The following is a 5,672-nucleotide window of genomic DNA, read 5'->3' on the forward strand; positions in this document are numbered from 1 at the left end:
CAGGGATGTGCAGTTGCGGGTGTCTGTAATGGTGGGCTACAATGGTAGAGTTGCTGGTTCTGCAGGGTTTTTTGTCTTTCAAATGCTGGGTTCTTGTCTCTGTTCTAGGGTGAGGTCTATGGTTCTTGGATGAATCAATGAGAGGTGATGGCCTGGTCATTACAGGCCATTCAGTAGAGGCCTGCTATCATTGTATTTCAATCATTCCCGGTCACTGTCATTCATCCAGGAACCAATTTACGTGGGAGGGGTACATGAATCATACAGTTGCAACACAGGGGATGCCCATGCAGAGGACAGAAGATGGAGGCTTGACATACAAAATGGAAACTTGACATGACTTACGCTAACTTACATATATAGGCCTAAAACAGTAATCACACAATATAAAAGCAGTACAAACATAATAATTATCACTTATAAAACAGTGGGTATCGATATCAAAATAGGAGGAAACTTATTTGCAAAGAGGGGAGAGAAAAATAAAACTTACTACCTAAAATAAAATGTTAAATCTTATCTTAGCTTACTTATACTTATCTATAGGGAATAGAGAGGGAGAGAAAAAGTCAGAAATGGTTGAAGAAGGGGAGGGAATGCATTTTAAAATAAATTTAAAAAGAAAAATCGGGTGTTTTGCTACAAATATTGCTAGTCGTAGTTGTCTGACACTGAGCTGGTTGAACACACAGCTCAGTGAAACCAAGGCAGAAAGCAAGGCAGGGCAGTTCAAAATATGCTGCCTTTTATGCTGTTTTTGCATCCCTCCCCCCAAGCACTGGGATTGGAAGGGACTTTAGGGAAGGATGATAGTCACTGGCCAGTTACACAGTCAATAATGAGAGCAGTCCTTCCCCCCTCTTCCCCCTCCCTCTCCTTACTTTCTGTTTCCCTGCAGGCAAGCCCAGCTTCAGCTTCAAAACTTGAAACGTTTTGACGCCTTTTAAATGTTTCGACTAGTCTCATTTTGTTTCAAGTCTGTTTCGAAGCCCTCTGTTCATTTTGATTTCACTGTTTCACTGAAATGAGTTGAAACAGCGTTGAAATGAAACTGCCAGTGAAAATTCACACAGTCCTCCTAGCAACATAGCTAGAGCCACTTCAGAGAAGCTATGGGTCTGGGTTAAGATTAAATAGGGCAATGTCAGGTTCAAGGAGAAAAGTTTAGGATGGGAAGTCTGGGTGGATATGGGTCATGTGGATATGGGTATGAATATGGATATGGTTCAAGGGCATAAGGAAAACTGATTTTGGTGAGGAGGCTAATCATTGTTTCAGTAGGGCCCAGCACATAGGTTACAGATACAGTCCATGTTTGGTTCATAACCATCAGGAAGTTTAGTTTGGGTCAACTGATAATGGCTCAGATCTATTAGTTCAATTTCACATCATAAGTTACTGGTTCCATTTAGTGGTTTAGATCAGTTTATTGTTGGTAACGTAAGAACTAGTCATTTGAACTTATGTTCATTTCTGATCTTTCCCCCCCAAATTCAGGTGTTTGTATTTGGAATTTTGCCAGTGCTCTTCAGCACTTACTCCTCTGTTCCCATGATAAATAGATGTATGCCTCTCTACTGCCTGTGTGATTTTATAGGGTATGCTCCTTCTGCCTGTCATGTGCTTCAATGGAGGATTTGGCAAAGCATCCAAAGTAAGAAAAAAATAATAGCTGGCCTTTGCTGTGTTAAATCAATTTCAGTTAGTATTCAGTAAAATGGGAGAGCAGCAATTCCATTTAGCTCTATTTTAAATGCTGTTTGGTGTCACACTCTGAAGAAGCTGATTATTTCATATTCAACCTGTTGTTTTTCAATTAAATCAACAGTTCAGAGCAAAATCTCTCATTCACAGGGGAGATCTCAGATAAGCTGTTTAAATGAAAGGCATGGAGTAGGGCCATGTGAAACACCATCATTTCATTTTGATGTCTAATTCACCGTTTCAAAGGGACAGTGTTTCATTTCATTGGTTCATTTTGTTTAATTTTGAAGCACTGTCCCATTTTGTTTCACTGAAACTGTTTCGCTATTTTGACACATTTCAACATTTTGCCCATAGACTATAATGGGGAATCATGAAAATGCCTAAAACTTTGTCATTTCTTGCCTGATTTGGACGACAATTGCAGGGGTGGTAGCCCCTTCTTAGGGCACAAAGCCTGCCAGCTTTCAAGGAGATAGGTGCAGAGGTTTCTGGGAAACTACACTTTAAACTGTATAAAACATAACTCCTGACACTTACCAGCAGCGGCAGCCTCCTCTCATTGGGCATGCAGATCCGGCAGCCCACACCCCTGGGTGGGTTGTGGGGCAGTGCTGGACCCCTCCTGGGGATGCAGGCCCCTGGATCTGTGCATTGGATTAAAGGAGGCTGCTGCCGCCACCTGGGTCCAGTGCTGGGTGCAGCCCATGCCCAGCAGCAGAGAAGATTGTTGCTGCTGCCTGTCCCAGGTGGCAGCGGCAACCTTCTTTCATCCAGCGTGCAGATCTTGGGGCTCACACTCCTGAAAGGAGTCCAGAACAGCCTGGCAGCCTTTCCAGGGGTGTGAGCCCCCAGATTTGCATCCCAGATGAGAGGAGGCTGCCTCTAACACCTGGGACCGGTGCTGGACATGAGCAGCACCCAGCACCAGAGAAAACTGCTGCTGGCACAGGCAGCAGTGGCAGCCTCCTCTGATCTGGTGCACAGATCTGGGTGCTTCAACCCCTGGAAGGAGTCTGGCACAGGCAGGCAGCCCTCCCAGGGGTTGCGAACCCCCAGTTTTGCACCCTGGATGAGAGGAGGCTGCCTCTGCCACCAGGGACCAGCACTGGAGAAGAATGCTGCAGCTGCCTGTCCCAGGCAGCAGCAGCAGCATCCTCTCATCCAGAACAAAGATCCAGGGGTTCATACCCCGGGAGGAGTCCAGAACAGCCTGACAGCCCTCCTGGGGGTACGAGCCCCCAAATCTGCACCCCAGATGAGAGGAGCCTGCCTCTGCTATCCGGTCCCAGGCGGCAGCCTCCTCTAATCTGGGGCACACATACGGGGCCTTGCACCCCTGGGAGGAGTCTGGTACAGCCCTGCAGCCCTCCTGGGTGTGTGGACCCCTAGATCTGCACGCTGGATGAGAGGAGGCTGCCACTGCTGCCTGGGACTAGCGCTGAAGCCAAGTAAGCCCAGCTTCAAAACTTGAAACATTTCAAAATTTTTTAAATGTTTCAAGAGCTGGCACCTTGGACCCACCTGGCTGTGGCTGACCTCCTGGCCAAATGGGGCCAGGAGGACACGCTTTGACAGTTCAAAGCAGGCCACCATGCCCAGAACATCTTCCGGGTGATAACTGCCCAGATGGCTGGGCAGGGGGCACAAATGGCAGTAGTGCTGCACAAAGGCCAACCCTACAATCACAGTCCACTGGCAGCTGGTCCAGAGGGGAAGATGCCTCTACTGGCTCTGCAGTCCCCATCTGGGTCTGGCAGGTGCACAGCAGGTCACAGCCAGGGGTCAGCCCCCACTGCCAGACTGCTGCAGCGAGTAAAGGGTGCAGGCAACTCTCAGGGCTGCTTCAGCAGTCCACCTGGCACAAGGGGTAGTGTCCACAGGTACCAATTGGCTGGGCCCCAGAAGCTCCTGAGAGCTAGTAGCCCTGAGCTATTTGCCAGGCTGGCTTTTTATACTGCTGGGGCCAGGACAGGGCAGCTTTTTATACTGCTGGGGACAGCACAGGTGCTGGCCTTGGGCTCTAGCTCCCCCTGGCTGAATATCCAGGAGGAGCCAGGCAGGGTTATTTTGCCCCTAGTGGCACAATTTGCTCCACAACAAAGCACATGTCCAAGCACGTGTGCTGAGGCAAAAAGCCCTGGCTCAAATTTGCACTGCTTCTATTTGAGCTGCTGCAAGCGCATGTGCTTGCATGTAAGGATGCGCCCAGAGAGTGCTCCATCTAGGATTTTAGGTCCCAAGGTGAAAAACAATATCATGTCCAACTGAAAGAAGGAACGTGCAAGAGACTTGATATAGTTATCTAAATTGGAAACTGGCCTAGAGCAACCTCTCCAGTGATAGTTAATGGGATTTTGCATTATCACACTCATGCAGGCCCTCAGTTTTAGGTCACCTTTCAAAACCAAGACCTTTACCTGTACTGTGAACCCAATGTCTGGTTGGAGCATTAGCTCAGTTTCCATTCAGAGCATTACCTACTGAATTCTGAGTGTCACTTCTTGCAACAACAGGATTTTCTTTACAGAATTCCCATCCTAGTCTTGGCCCACTCTATTGCTATATAACTCATGAGCTCTTGAGAATGCACAGTCTTGATTAATGCCACTATGTCCCTTTTACAGTCCTGAGTCTAACAGACCTCACCACTTACTTAGGGTAAATTCAGACAAACAAATTCTTGCAGCCTTTGGCAGATTAAGAAATGGAGTCACAGAACAGTCTAGATACACATATTTTAATATTTACCCAGCAACCAAGAGGTTTGGGATACATTCATCTATGGTGTAATTCCATTGATTTCAGGGGTCACAGTGACAGTTAGTTATAAAGTGTCATGCAGAACATGGCACCTTGACAATTTAGGCACAAGAGGAGAGGGGGAAAATGCAATTATTTCTTTATACTGTGGCTGTGTGGGGTGAGTCTTATGGGTATAAATGTACAAACAGGAAGAAGAAACCTGAAAATAATTGGCTGTTTTTAAAAAAACCTATATAATTTAATAGAAATATTGATTAGTTTTATAGGCTTCTGTAACAGTATGGTCTGTCCCCTAAAGAAGGGGCAGCCAGCCCTCTTAAGGATCTACAGCTATGGGGCATTCTACTAATAAGGGAGTGTCCCACTGAGAGCTTAAAACCCAGAGAAGAGAGTAGAAAAGTGAACTCTGAAGGAACAGCTTGTAGGGAAGGAGCCAGTTGGGAGCAGAATAGCATGTGCCCAGGGTGCTCTGACAGGGACAAGAGCCAAGGAGTTTTCCACCCTAGTGCCCAGGGTATAAGGATTTTCTTGTTTGCTTATTTGCCTGCTTGCAGCTTAAAGAATGTGTTTGAGTTGGGGGGAATGGCTGGAGAGCACCACAGGGAGCAAATCCATCTGCCGAAGCCAATAAGCTAAGCAACCTGCTTACAGCTCCCCAACCCATTCTGTAGAATTTAAATGGAATGGTGGTTATAACAACATAAAGAACACAGAGAAAGGAGCTCATTCATTATTTAATTTCGTAAGTTTTTAGAGTATTTAAAGGCCAGCCATACCTTGTCATGCATCCAAAGGTGCATCTCAAGCTGGTCCAGAGAGGTGATACTCCCCTTCTATGCGACTTTGGTCAGGCCGCAGTTGGAGTACTCCGTCCAGTACTGGGCGCTGCACTTCAAGAGGGTTGTGGCCAGCCTGGAGAGGGTTCAGAGGAGGGCCACCCTCTTGGTGAGAGGGCAACAGGACAGGCCCTACAAGGAGAGACTGAGGGACCTGAACCTGTTCAGCCTCAGCAAGAGGAGGCTGAGGGGGGACCTGGTGGCTGTCTACAAACTCATCAGGGGAGATCAACAGCAAACAGGTAGAGCCCTTTTCTCCCCAGCACCACCTGGTGTGATGAGGAACAATGGTAATAAGCTGATGGAGAATAGGTTTAGGTTAGAGATCAGAAGGCAATATTTTACAGTTAGGGTGGTCAAAATCTG

The sequence above is a fragment of the Gavialis gangeticus genome, unplaced genomic scaffold (assembly GCF_001723915.1).
Source record: "Gavialis gangeticus isolate Ggan-Ray unplaced genomic scaffold, GavGan_comp1, whole genome shotgun sequence".
Lineage (NCBI taxonomy): Eukaryota > Metazoa > Chordata > Crocodylia > Gavialidae > Gavialis > Gavialis gangeticus.